The 15,920-nt window shown below is 34.7% G+C and overlaps 1 pseudogene; it reads left to right on the forward strand.

Annotated features, from left to right (window-relative positions):
• The first annotated feature begins 254 nt into the window (after positions 1 to 254).
• Positions 255 to 6,705, forward strand: LOC141655220 (drimenol monooxygenase-like; annotated as a pseudogene).
• The last annotated feature ends 9,215 nt before the right edge of the window (positions 6,706 to 15,920 follow it).

Consider the following 15,920-nt stretch of genomic DNA (forward strand, 5'->3'; position numbering starts at 1 on the left):
CAATATACCTCCGTAATTCTTAATAGAAAAACAAGAAACAAACGTGCACTCCATAGTATACTCTATAATCTCAGCACCTCCTGCAGACCTCATCTTCCTGAGAACATCCGACATCTCCTCTCTCTTTCGCTTCGCCCGCTTGTGGGTTCCCAGCTTCCTCTTGGCCAATTCAGGGCATGCTTGTCCTTACCAAACTTCAGAAGCTCGATAATCTTCTCTGACAACATCCTCACAAAATGAGAGAAGTAAGAAAAATGGTTACTGTGATCCTTGATGCCGTTAGTGTGTTCGCCAAAAACGGTCTTCGTTGTTCACTGTTAATCGAGGCACACGAATTTACGAAGAAAAGCGACGAAATGAATTAATCGTAGAGATCCTTGATGCCGTTAGTGTGTTCGCCGGATTTTGGGAGTGTCGCCGTAGTCTGGGACTGGGAGTGTCGCTGGTGATTTGTCGACATGGATAGTGCTCGCCGGCGACGACAAGTGGGAAGTGCGGATGAGAGAAGTAAGAAAAATGGTTACTGTGATTGATTATTGTAAATATAATGACTTAGTGTGTTCGTCGGCGGCTAGGTCGTTGCAGCAGTGACGACAGTGGAACCCAACCTGGTGGTCGGCAATGGCGTGACAGTGATGACGATGTTGGTTGGTCGTGTGGCTGTTGATTGAAGAGGATAGGAGAGAATACGGGGAAGATGTAATTTGGGCCTTTCAATTGTTTAGTCTAATTTAGTCTATTGGTTTTATTAGTTCGCACGGTTCGCACCGAACTTGAATAATTAACATCTCTATACATCTAATAAACTATAAAGTTTAAGAAAATTGCATAAATTTTAAATTTAATATATAATTTTATGATGATAATAATTAATACTGCATGTTTATACTAATTAATTATTTTATTTTAAGGAAATTGACCATCTTCTAATCTTCTATAAATATTTAGGAAAATTACCAAACATCTTCTTTCTTTTAGTCTCCTTGAAATTGACCATCTTAATTAATTATTTTATTTTATAGAAAATGATCATCTTAATTAATTATTTTATTTTAAGGAAATTGACCATGTTTTAGTCTCTTACTAATGTTTAGGAAAATTACCAAGCTTTTATCTAATTTAATTTTAACCCAAACTATATAATATTTGCATTGAGATCCCCTAATCGGGTCCATCACACGGTGCTAATGATTTAAAACTACATAGTATAATTAATTTGTATAACTTTCTTTAATTACATTAAAGTCCCTTGGTTTCTGGATTTAGTATATAATATTGATGTTTAGTCAATTCAACAATTATGCATCCGAAATTACATATTTATCAATTAGTAATCCCATTGAAATCTGTAAACATTAATTTATCATATCAATTTAATAGCATACACATAATTTTTTGGATATTTTACAGAACTTAGGATTTTAATTATTGAGTGGGGTGGCATCGTCGAAGAGGAGGGATGTCGGCAGATGCTGGGAGGGAGGGAGGTGGGCGAAGGTCTAGTGGTCGAAGGAGGAACCCTGAGGCGAGGAACAAGTAGAGAAGGGGTTAGCTCTGTTTGGGTGGGGAAAAGGGAAGTGCAGAAGGTGGGTTAGATGGGGCAGAGGGGGAAGGGGCGGGTCTTGAGGGCGGTGAAGCGGAGAATGGGGTGGGGTAGGGGCTAGTGGTGGTGACGTGGTGGAGTAGGGGTAATGGTTTGGCGGTGGCTGCAGGGGTGTTTTTTGTGAGATAGAGGGAGGAAGTTGAAAGTGAGATTAAAAATGAGAATAAGTCCGAAAAATATGGTGTTATAATGGGAGGAATAAAATTTTCAAATTTGTACGTAAAAGAGTAAAATTTGTACATGAGAGAGCATAACCCAAAAGTTTACTATGTCACATATAGCATAAGATATCGTACCAAAAAAAAAACATGTAGCATATACGGAGTATAAGATATTATTTAGAAATTCTTTGGAGTATTAATTAGCTAGAGTGCATTAATCACTTTGAAAATTGAAAAAATTGCACTTGTTAAATGACTTGTAGAAAATTGGATTTAGTAATGCATGGTCACAAATAAACTTGTAACACAATTTATATTATAGGTAGATGTGGCAAAATTGATCCGATCCAAGCTCAAATGAAGGTCCCGCTAATCCGAGACCCAAACTTGTTTAACTCGACTCGAATATTTATCATCGAATACTAGATTGGCAAAAATGACACGGTCTGAATGACCCGACCCGAATAACCCGACCCGCACTCGAATTGAGGACCCGAATCTGACACAAAACCTGAATTGACCCGAATTCATTCAAGCAGGACCTAATGTCTATAATCAGAAACTTACCGTTATCCCTAAATAACTTGGTCAATCATTGCTCTACTAAACTCCTCACTTGTGCTGAGAAATTACAACTGATCAATGCTGTGATTTGTGGATTGGAGAGTTACTGGTGTTCAACTCTTTTGTTCCCTAGGGGAGTAATTAAAATGATCAATAAATTTTGTAAAAATCTTTTTTTGTGAATTACTGAAGTTACGAGGAGAATGTTTTATAAAAGTTGGAGTTTCATTTGTGCTCTGTGGGTTGAAGGTCGCTTCAATGTTAAGGAAGTGCTAAGCTGGAACAAAGCATTGCTTAGTAAATGGATTTGGAAATTTCAAGTTGACCGGCCATGGTTGGCTTTAATTTGACAAGATGGAATATTCAAATTTTCAGAATAAATCCATTTGGGAGGCTCAATGCAAGCCTTATCATGCTGAAAGTTGGAGGAACATTATAGCTGTCAAGGAGAAATGGATTCAAGTCGTATATTCTGAGGCTAATGTTTTTTTTTTTTTTTTCTTGGCGTTGACCAGGAGTATCCCTACCGACAGTTGGGGCAATCTCCTTCGGGGTACTGAAGGCAATTTAATGGGTTGACCCCTCCCAAGTTTGACTTTTTCATTCGCAAGAGTCAGGAATCGAACTCCTGACCACTTGTTTAAGAGACGAGAGCCTTTACCACTCACACCAGTCAACTTTGGTAGATTCTGAGGCTAATGTTAAGCACACATGTTTCAAACTTGCGTTAAAAGGAATAAATTCATGACTAAGCAGACTTAAGACATATTCAAAACGAAGTATCCAAGAATGAGTCGGGCTGATGCTTTAAAAAATAATGTTATTGTTCTAAACATCGTATTATTGGATCTTTGGCAGTCCAAAAAAGATTACGAACTGTGGACAATATAAATGCTAGAGGTATGTATGTGCTATGTGAATAGATGATGTCTTTGTGAGAAGGCAATGATAACTCATCGACATCAGTTTTCACAGGAGGTTAGGAGGGGGATTGTGATGAGTTGGTTTGGAACTCATGGCTGTTCTATTGGGATTGATCTAAATTATGATTTGTGCAAGTTAAAAGGTAAACGTAGCTGGCGTAGTAGGTGGGTTATCTACTACATATTGGCCATGATGTATATGGTCTGGGAATAAAGGATTGATCTACAGATTTTTAGAGGGAGTGCTGAGCGCGCTGATCAGCTGAGCAGCGTTCAATTGTGTTAACTCGTTAGATTAACAACTTTATAGTGGCTTTTACTGATTATGTCTTTTGTACGAAACTCTCTCATTTTATTACAACCTTCTTGTAAAAAAAATAAAAATAATAAAAACTTGAAAACAACCTAGCCGAAAATGACCCGCTCGAGTTCTTGCAAACCCGAACATGAATTGACCTGACCCGAGTGATCCGTTTGTTAAGTCTATCGCATATTGATCGTTATCCTCAAATAACTTGATTATAACAACCAATCCGAAAATGACCCAAATCAGCAACGACCCGACCGACCCAAATTCTTGCATACGCGAACAACCCGACCGGAATCTAATCTGATTGACCCGTTTGTCAGGTCTACAATATAAAAATGTCGTCATATGGTTCGCCAATTAATAACTGTTTATTTTATGTTAAAAAATGTGACCATTTTATGTTAAAAAAGACCACTTATTATTAATATATAAAATGAGTATTTTTTAAAGGTGGTCATTTATTAACCCATAAAATAAAGTTAAAAAAACAACAATTTCTAAAACTCATTAAATAAACAAAAACGGAGGTTGAACCAAAAAAACTAATACGAAGTAACAAATTTAAACGAGTTTTCAATCCGAGTCGTGTTGAGCTTGGATTCAGTCTAGCTCAGCTTGACCTCAAGATCAGTTTCACTGAACTCGAGCTAAGCTTTAACCGTACCGATTTCAAGAGCTGATAGTTGGTACGGCCAGTGACAATAACATTCAACTGTAATACATAACTAACTACATAAGGCCGGAGTAAGCATGATATCATCTCCGCAAACTCTATAAATGCCGAATTAGCAACGAAACTCAATCTCACAAATAACAATCTCACCTAATAATACAAATACAAATACTTTTGTAAGACGGAATGTTGGATTACATGCATAATTACATGGGTTTAGTGATTGTTTAGCGGTTACTTATTAGTGGTAGTTAATTGTCGTAAGCTTATAATAAATAGCAAAACTTTGGTCATCACATGTTTTTACTCTTCTCTTCTCTCATATTTTAGTCTATCACGGAATTATGGAATTTTATACTCATAGTTATCTAAACATAATTTTATTTCTCTGTTTCATTGGATTAACAACAGTATACTTTCTAACCACAAAAAATTCAAATACAAGAAAACCAGCACCACCTCCCCCAAGCCCTTCACCAACACTACCCATTTTCGGAAACCTTTTTTGTGTCGACCGCTATTCGCTTTACAGACCATTAGCTGAACTTGCTAAGATACATGGCCCTATCATGCTTCTCAAACTTGGACAACTTCCGACTGTTGTTTTTTCTTCGGCTGCTGTCGTAAAAGAAGCTTTCAAAAAAAATGACCTTACCTTTTCCAATAGGACTGTAATTCATGCAGCTCAATCATGCAACCACCATGAAAGTTCTCTCATTTTTCTTCCGCCAACGTTAAAATGGCGAAATCTTCGTAAAATCTGTGCTTCCCATTTATTTTCTCCACGTAAACTTAACGCTAGTCGAAACATTCGAGAGAATAAGGTGAAAGACCTTTACTCATACGTTCAAAAATGCGCAAATACAGGCGTGGTTGTAGATATTGGACAAGCGGCTTTTAATGTCGTTTTGAATATTCTATCGACGACATTATTTTCACTGGATTTAGCTGATCCTGCTTCGGAATTATCTTGCTCATTCCGAGAGACTTTTCGATGTATAATCGAAGAATTGGGGACGCCTAACATTTCAGACTTTTTCCCAATTCTCAAAAAGTTAGATGTCCAAGGAATCAAACGTCGTACGACTATTCACGTCGAGAAGATACTTGATGTGCTCAATGACGTTGTTGAACAGCGATTGCGCGATAGGAAGTTACCGAATTATGTACGACGCGACGACGTTCTGGAAGCTTTGTTAGACATGAAAGAAAACGACGCTGAGTATATTAAGGCATCAGCTATTCCTAACCTGTTCGTGGTAAGTCCTTACTATCTCCATTCAACTTTTATCGTTCTTACTATCGGGACGGAGTTGCCAAATTAATTCAAGTACAGTAACATTTATTAAAAGGATATTCTATATGGTAACTTGGTAAATGGTAACCCCATGTTTTCTATGGTGTACCATTTACTTTGAACAAATTTTTTTGACTGGCCATAACTCTCGTGTGCGAGTTCCAAAAGCGACCATTCTTTTTCCTGGCCAAAGATCTTGTAAACAGAATTGTCGATTTTTTTACTTGCTGCCAAAAGATATGGTCAAACAAAGTTTATTCGGTTAAAAAAAATTGAATGACCGTACATCTTGCCCCGAGTTCAGAAAATAGACGATTAGTTTGAAAAAAAAAAAATGGTCTCTTTTGGAACTCATCAACATTAATTTCATCTCCTCAAAAGGTTTTTTTTTTCCAAAAAGAGGACCTTTGAAAATGGAAAAATATAGTAAAATATCCCTTTTATTAAATTAGTGTTCAACGTTTTTAGTTTCATTATCAAATTTCATTTTCATAAAATATGTACTAATATTTTCATAAATTAGTTAATCATTAATGTAATTACTTCTCAAATTTTTCCCTCGATTAGGATTTAATGATTGCAGGAACAGACACGACATCAATCACCTTCGAGTGGGCAATGGCAGAACTAATTCACAATCCAAACAAACTTAAAATCTTACAAGCTGAGCTTCAAAAAAACGATCGGAAAAGGTAATTCAGTTCAAGAATGTCATATCACCGAGCTACCATATTTGCAAGCTATCGTCAAGGAAACCTTGCGATTACACCCTCCAGCTCCAATTCCGTTACCTAGGAAAGTCGACTCCAACGTAAACATATTCGGCTACACAATCCCTAAAAACTCAATGGTGTTACTTAACGTATGGGCCATCGGAAGAGATCCTATGACTTGGGATAACCCGGAAAATTTTGAGCCTGAAAGGTTTTTAGGATCAGAGATCGATGTCAAAGGTCATAATTTTGAGCTGATTCCATTTGGTTCAGGTCGTCGGGTTTGTCCGGGTACGCCATTGGCCATTCGGATAATACCTTTGATGCTTGCTTCGCTCATTCATGCGTTTGATTGGATGCTTGAAAATGGTGTCACCCCTGAAGAAATGGACAGGAAGGAAAAACCTGACTTCACTGTTGAGAAAGTTTACCAACTTCGCGTTGTTCCCGTTTCTCGTTGATTACTTACTATAAAATTAAGTTGCTGTCAACTATTTTAGCCGGTAAAATCACCACTATATATATTATGTACTCTTGTAAGTCCCTCTACGCCAAAAATAAAAAAAAACTTACTACTTCGTATAAGATTAAGACTATTGTTATAGTCAAAATTTACATGTTTAAAACTCCAGTCTCTATATACATATACAAAATAAAAACATATTCGAGTTGTTAAGTTACACGAACCCAACTCGGTGATTGCTCGGCGGCCCTAATGTTTGACCACCCTTAATACAATCTAATCAATTTAAAGCTTTTTATTTTAATATTTTATTTTTGTTATTATACTGTAAACTTCAGATGATATTTACGAAAAATACAATCAAATCGTAGTCTTGTAGGTTCGCCATGACGTGGTAATTATGAAATTATTTTACAGAAATTAAATAAACTTAGATGTTTGCAACCTACCTTATTGTTTCTAAATCAGTCTTATAAAAATAAGTTGGTTGAAACTAGGGTATTTTGCCAAATTAGCCATTTGCTCCAAACTATTTACCAAAATAACCAAATAGCAATTTTATTTACAAGAATAGCTATTCAATTAACAAAGTTACCAAGTAAAGTTGTGAACCAATATAAATAATTATGGCTGGTTCAAACATTTTTTTTCTTTTAACAATGTTTCGGTTTAGTTTAATGAACCAAAAAATTAAAGTCAAATTACTTAACCAAGACCTATGCCAAACATTGACGGAAGCTGGCAATCATTTTCAAAGCTCAGTGACATGCCATACATTAAGAAGGCTCAAAAGCTCATCAGTCAAATTTCACAAATTCTCATTTAAGACGGTTTTAAGTTTAAGACGAGACAAATATATACCAAATAATCTCACTTATTGCCTAGGAAATGGCAAAAATTTTATCTTAATATTTGACCCGTCTTAATCATAAGACGGATACAATAGTTACTATTAATTTTCCCAATTTCATTTCTACAAAGAGTGCTGCAAAATCATATATTTACATACATATACATAAACAATATTGAAAACTATTGTACGAGCAACACTTTTCAAACATTAAATTACTATCAAAGAATAATTTAGCATGAGAAATACTAAACGCTTGCTCTTTTGATGTAAACATGCATATTTTCCTAAAAGACTACTTTGTAATTAACATTACAACACGTAATCAACATAATAATAAGAACATTAAGCATAATTATAAAAAATGATACTACAATTAGTGATTGTTAGATTATACTGTAAGTAGGTAAATAAGAAAAACGTATCGAAAAGAATTAAATATGATTAATTAGTTGAGTTAGATACCTTGTTGAAATATGCAGAAGATAATTAAATTGAAGACAAAGTGATGGCATTGAATCCAATCAATCAAAGAAGCGGCAAAATTAGAGTAGAAGCCTCAAATTTTTTTTTTTTACCCTAGTAAACCGCTTGGTTTACAAAAAGGTTGATTTTTTTTTTGTTAATTATGTGATTTGATTTGGTTAACCATTTAATAAGGTTAATTTGGAAAATATAATGTCATATTGATTATTTTGGTAAATAATTTGGAATAAATGGTTAGTTAGGCAAAAGACCCTTGAAGCTAATATAAATATATTTTTGCTTGGCAGATGATCCAAATTTTACAATTTCATGGAAATTCTGTATTGTATTTGCTTACACGTAGACACGTATTATACAAAAAATTGTACATAATCAAGACGGGAAACCATAACAAGTACTCGGGAAGTATACATATACTTGCATATTACAAGCAACGTAAATCCATGTTAACGGTTCCATGCAATAATTCATAAAGTCGACCTCAAATCATTTTGTGACTATCTTAACTGCAACTATTATCGTCTTAATTAGGACCCCAGCAGCTCAAGTACATGACAGTCCTAAGAGACTCTTCGGATTGCTTCAACTTATCGCCCTTCACCTTATTACAAATAAGAGATGAAGAAGACGACCCGGAAAGCTTATTAGCTTGAGAATACGACCTCAAATTATTCTTTGCATGTTGATGAACATGCTTAATTGTATAATTCCATCTCGCAAATCCTTGATCTTTTAATCCTTCTACTGTTGACATTATTATCCATGCCCATTTTCCTTTTGTTACACTCATCTTTTCACCTATATATTTTTAAAATATTCGGATTATTATCGTTTTTTGGTAATTAATTTTGTAAAATGATTTTTGGTACGTCAATGAGATTTTATGCGTATGATTTAGTGATCTAGTGGAGTGATATATATATAGGGGTACAATTACCCTAAAATGTTTGCCAGTGGTTTAAGCAAAAAAACAAGGTACTCCAAAAATAAAGGGAGCCCATTGTTTCGGGAGACATGGGAAGAAATTGTCGCACATGTAAGATAATGACATGTTTACTATCTACGTGTGTTGATAAGTTGCACGTCCATATTATCAAGATAGGGTGTCTCTAGACCTGGTAAATCGGGTCAATTGGGTCGGGTACGGGTCGAGTTAGTTTGGGTCGGGTCACATATTTCGGATCGGGTTGTATTGGGTCGGGTCACTTTTGGGTAACCTGCTGTCGGGTCATTTTCAGGTATGGGTCATTTTGGGTCGGGTTCTTTATTGAGTTAATATTCAAGACTTAAGTTAATCTTATTTTGTTTAAGAAATACTATTTTGCAAATTTAACTATTTATTAGGGACCGTTGTAACCAATGAATTTTTTTTTGATATATATTATATTAATATGACTTAGTACTAGTCATTTCAGGTCATTTCAAGTCATTTGGGATCAGGTCAATTATGAGTCAGGTCTTTTCGGGTTGGTTCACCTCGGGTCGGGTCAACATTAGGTCAGACAATGTTCGGCTCGGATTTGGATCGGGTCGGGTCAATTCGGGTTTTAGGTCATATTCGGGTCAAGCAAGTTCGGGTCATTTTCGGGTCTCGGGTCAGCTTTTTGAGTCGGGTCATTCGGGCCTGACCCATTTTGTCAGGTCTAGGTGTCTCTATTATTGATTGCTAAAGAAAAAATATTAGAGAATGGATGGGCATGAATTTGATATGAAATTGATGGAGAGAGTAAATGAAAAAAACAGACTCTACGAATGTGCAGATATGCAAGTTTTTTCTCACAATACAATTTGTACACAATAGTTATTATTTTTATTTCTTGCATTCAACTCCACTCTATCTACTGCCAAAATGCACAAGTTTTAAGGGTTTATTAAAGAATGAATAGAAGTACAAATGGAGTTGTGCCATTTACTTTATCGAATCAGATTGTGTGGTGTATTAATGTGTTAAAAAAACACTAATCTTCCCACCAAATTACAAGAGTTCAAAAAGCCCACCAAAAGCTTTGATTACACTTTATCCCCCCAGACTCACAAATATCGGACTCTCACAGATCGCTCATCACACAATTTAGGCACAAGGTGAGTATATAAGTAGGAGATAGAAAGAAGTAAAGACACTCACCTAACTCGACCTATAAGAACATGCATGCAGTCTAACATGAATAAAATCTCTACAATCCGTACATACGCATTCCAACCAACTAATGACCAAGACACATGCCGAGGACTTACATTTGGGTAAGTGAGGTAATGGGTAAGAAGGGCCCATAATGAATTTGGAAGTGTGGAGTTAGAAGCCAAGCTAGCAACAACTGCTCCAAACTAGAAACACATCCCAACTTCATACTCAATAAATAATTACAACACAGTGCTGTGATGCTACGCAGTTATCTGTGACCTCCCATGTTTATGGTCGGTTTGGGGAGGTCCCTCCTTTACGTTGTCTTGTAAGTTTTCCGACTCCCATTATCCTTTTCTCTTTAGTTTGCATTTCTTTCCCTATTTTTGGTACAATGAGGACATTGTACGGTTTGGTTTGAGGAGGTATACATCCATATCTATGTCTGCATGTTTTGTTGCATTTCCGTCTACACGTTTGTTTATTTTCGCATGCATTGTTGTTTTAATTCAAAAAATACATAAAATTCAAAAAATCTGTCCAGTCAGCCAGTTGGAACCCACAACCTAGGTTATTTTTCTGCATAAATTACAATCATCCTCACATTAAATTACATATTCCCTCATTCATTAGCAACACAACAAAAAAAAAACTTTCTACAATAAATTACAGTCCATTACTAAAATTAAATTACACAAGATTCCTGAATTTTCTACACAGCATCAATGGGGTTTAAGTGCATGTCTGAAGAAGCCAAAACTGAAGTCGCCATCTACTTGCTTCGAAAATCAAATGACGGGCAACTTGATCGTGGAGCAATCAAAGAGGCAGCAAATAGATTCAATGTAAGTCTAAGGACCATATCAAATATATGGAGACTTGCAAAAAAAACCAATGTTAGTAGGTGAAAAATTAGATGTCAAGAGTGGTAGGATAGGCAACAAAAATAGGAAAAGGATCTTACCAAACATTGAACTTATCAAATCACTAAGGGACACAATGATCAGAGTTTCTGAATATTGTGGAGTTTCAGTTGGAACGGTCCATTGATGGGTAAAAGAAGGTTTACTTAAACGTCATTCAAGCCCATTATATCCTAAACGCAGTGAGTTACACAAGGATCAAAGGCTCATGTATTCATTAAAGTCATTGGTTGTTAAACAAGTTCTTGAAGAGTTCTTAGATCTCAATAATGTTCGAGTGACTGAAATCATTTTTAATGAAATGAGCAACATAATACACATGGATGAGAAGTGGTTTTATATTACGGAAGACAATGAAAAAGTGTACATAGTGGAGGGGGAGGAGCTGCCTTATAGAAGCTGTCAATCAAAGAGGTACATCACAAAAGTGATGTTCATGTGTGCAGTCAGCAAACCTATTTATGGAGAAGATGGTGAATGCATATTTGATGGTAAAATAGGCATGTTTCCATTTACTAATCAATGTTCAGTTTCATTTTCAGTTTAGATTTAAATTCAGAAAAAGTCTTAGACAAATCAGGTAAATGCATTCAAACATTATAACAAATCTTAACAAAAGACAAACCCAGCAGAGAAAATCATGTTCAACACAACACAGAGAAAATCCTACCAAAAAATCCAGCAAAAAATTCTACCAAAAAATCCTAGCAACAGTTAACCTAGCGGCAGTTCAATAAATTGTTCAAATAATATACGAATAAATAAAATAAAATAAAAAAACAAAAAAAGCAATTGTTTTAGGAAATATAGCAACACCGTGAAGTAATTATATATGGCTTAGATAAGAATCTATCCACATACACATTGAATCTCTTTGAGCTTGGTGGTGGAGAATCAAACTCCACTTTATCAACAAACCCGGATGTTTTCTCAGGCGTTTTAGGACGCTTCTCAACCATCCTCTTCAAATACCCATTTAAATACTTTGTACAAGGACTCTTAGGCTCACCAGATCCACCGCCTACTTCGACAACAAGAGAGATTTCAGGCGACTTTGGACGAGCGACGTTACCAGGGGACTTCGGAATGCAAACGCTACCATCATCGAACTCCGTCTATCAAATTCAGACCCCAAATCATCAGGATTTAGCGAATCAGGTACGATATTGGTTGGAGGAGGCGATTCAGGAGCAGATTCATCATAGTCATCATCTTCTTCATTGTCTACTAAACCAACACGATACCGATGAAAAATACACTGCAAACACTCCTTACCACAGTTTGGATGAGGAGGTTTCATGATGTTATTTGAAGAGATAAAGATGAAAAGAAGTGATGAAGTGAAGGAGGCAGATGTACAGATCTAGGGTTTCAGAAGAAGATGAAGCGATGAATTGAAGGAGGCGGATGTAGAGAGAGGGGGGAGAGATTAGGGTTTTAGAAGTGTGTAGAATGTTTGAGAGAATGAGAGGAGTATAGTGGGTTAGGAAGACGGAAGACGCAATGCAGTGATCCAATCCAATTTACACAGAAATTTGAATGGGTTTAGGGGTGTATATTGGGTTTGGGTCATTAAAATTTGGAGGGAAGGGTTAGTCATTTGGGATGGATTAGGTAAATGCTAATTGGGCTAGGAATAGATTAAGGTGTATTTTGTGGGTAAAAGTAAGTGGGCCATTTAGTGGCATTTTTTGTAAATAAAATGTTGTCATAAGGACTATATGGCAAAGGGATGTTCAACCCGTGCAGTCGCACAGGCCTCCCAATTTTTAGGGGCCGAATAAAAGGATTTGTTAGTACTTTTACTAGATCATTTTTACGTTTTATTTTTCATTTTAAAAATAAAATTGAACTTGTTGTTAGCAAGAATCAAACCCACCCGCCCCAACTTTTATGTCAAAGTGTACACTTAACCAATACAGCAATGTAGCTATCAATGTTATTTAAGGGAGGGAAATTTTATTTATCATATATTTGTTGGACTTTTAGCTTTTTTAATAAAATTTATTTTAATATTTGTAAATAATTATTAATTTCTATTTATATAGTAACGTAAGTGTATTTATTTTGAGGGCCTATTTTTTCATTTCGCACAGGGCCCCTAAAATGCCGAGTACGGCCCTGCCTACAACATGTTGTATAATAATATTGTACAACCGCCTCAAAGTTGTTGAGCTATATTTTACAAGCTATTGAACTATTTTGCGAAGTCATTGAGCTTAATAGTTATTCTGTTAAGCTCAATAACTTTGTACCATAACTCGATAATTTATTTTGTTCATAGAGCTCAGCAACTTTGTAACAACGCTCAATTACATTGGATAAGTTGTATATACAACCAGTTGTATAATACATTAACTAATTTAGAAATCAATTGGCATTCCATAGCGTCAAACCTAACTATTTTATATCTAATGTTTTTTCAAATAAAACCTCATAGCATCCACAACAACAAAAACTTTTTATTGTTTTTTTGGGTCCTTAACTCATCCACCTCATCTTATCATAAGATGATATTTTGTTCGAAAATTTCACACAACAACAAATAGTTTTAAACTAGTTTAGATCCCGCGCAATGAATGCGCGATATTTATAGAGTTACTAATATAGACCACGTGCAATATATGCACGATATTTATACAGTTTTACTTTTTAGTGTATTATTTATAGAATTTAAATTGACAATTCACTTATTTTTCATATTTCTCCTTAATGTATTTTGATTAGATAAATAAATAAAAGTTTAAATCGTAAGAAGTAATAAAATGAGTATTTTTTAATTTTTTTTTGTTTTTTTATCGATAAATTAATGATGTTAATTTACAAATATTTATTAATATAACATATTTTTAGCTGCAAATTTTTATCATAAAAAGTCAATGAATTTTAACAAATATTTACTAATACCATATTTTTTTAGCCGCAACTTCTTATCATAAGAAGTCAATAAATTTTTATCAATAAGTTCTTTAAAAAAAGAATTTCCTTATGCTAAAAAGATCGGAGATAAATTTGTGCAAAGTGAAATATTAAATGTTATAAATATTTAAATACAAAATATTATAATCATTTATAACTTATCATGTCCACATATATAGTATATATGCTAAAAATATCAAGCACTATTCTAGGTAATATTTTTAGGCGGGAAAAGTTGGAGTTTCGCCTATTTATTTAGTAAATAAGGAATGAGTCTTCAACCCTTCACTCAACAACAAATGCACAAAAAAAAAGAATAAAATACTCATCAACACTTACAATTCTCATTGTCAAACTCATCACATTTGGATGGGAGTGACAAAAAGTCATTTTTAGATAAAAACTTTTTGTTGTTGTGTAGTGATGAGTGTAAAATATTATGTTTAGACATTTAGGGCTTGCCTGGAATCCATGAAATAATCAGGGGGTAAATTTTAACTGGGCGATAATTACTGGGGAAGTTAATTACTTAGGTAAGGAGTTCTTTGAAGATAGGTTTGGCATATGAGTAATGATTACTGAGTAGATGTTTTACTCCTTTAATCATTACCCAGGTGGGAGGGTGGGTAATATATTACCCCTTCATGAGGGTAGTAGATTCCGGAGGTGAATAATTACTCCATACCAAACATGGAAAACCTACCTTACATATCACTCCCCTATTCATTCCCCCCTTTTACACTCAATCCAAGCAAGCCCTTAGCTATAGATGTTTTTGTTGTTGTAGATGGTCAGACCATCCACAACAACAAAAACACCTATGTCTATAGATAATATTTTTAGACTCATTTCCCTATGTTGGACCATATAGATATATGATTAAGTTTTGATAATGACAAGTGTGTGCTTCATTTTATATATACTCTTGCTCGTAATTGTTTGTTTAGTCTGTGTTAGATTGACTTAGGTTACAAGTTTAGCAAGTAATGTTATAACATCCTTAGCTATAACATTGAAGATTTGTGAAGCATCATTCAAGTAATGTTATAGCAGCTTGAGCTACAACATTGAAGATTCCTAAAGTGTCATAGTAACTGTAACAAGTTTTAAGTATGATAATCACTCAAGCAAAATGCTCGATCAAGTCTTTAACAAGCTCAAGATGAAGAGCTTATGATCAAGATAAAGAGAAGATTCTACTCTGAAGATCTCCAGGAAGATTAGCTAGTTTAGGTCTTCATCTAGTAACGGTATCTTAAGAAGAAATATTGGGAAAGTAAAGTTATAGCTATTTGACCTATAACTTTACTTACCAAACTTAAAGTTATAGCTGTTTCTACTATAAGTTTAAGTAGCGATTTTATGGCACGATTTTAATAGTTTTAAAATCATTTTCAAAAGATAAAATTCTTCAAATATATTTCAAAAATCATGTATGTATATAATAAAGATTAAATATGGGTTGTTATAATGGTTAACTTGCATGTCTCTATTGGTTTGTAAAACGACTTATGGGTCGTCATGCTACCTAGGGTTTGCTAGTTTATTTAACCTAACCCTAATCCAAGAAGAAGGATTTTCGTCTAGATGGACACGGGCTGGGGTTTCGGCCGGTGGCTTTGAATCGTTAGGTTTCACAAGTCCTCTAGTACAAGTAATCTATCTAATTAAATCTAGCTTATACGAGTATTTTATAAGATATTCCCATATCTTAAATATACACTTGATTTAATTTGTTTACTTATCTGAAAATCTTAAAGATATAGTTATGGAAAAAATAAGATTTACTTTTATCTTATTTACTTAAACTAAATTATCTTGGATTAATTAGAAAAGAGATAGAGATTTATTTCTTGCGAAATAAACCGCCTACGTCACGGCACTTCTAGGGTTTCGTGCAAAACACTATTCTT

This window comes from Silene latifolia, chromosome 5, assembly GCF_048544455.1.
Source record: "Silene latifolia isolate original U9 population chromosome 5, ASM4854445v1, whole genome shotgun sequence".
Taxonomy (NCBI): Eukaryota; Viridiplantae; Streptophyta; class Magnoliopsida; order Caryophyllales; family Caryophyllaceae; genus Silene; species Silene latifolia.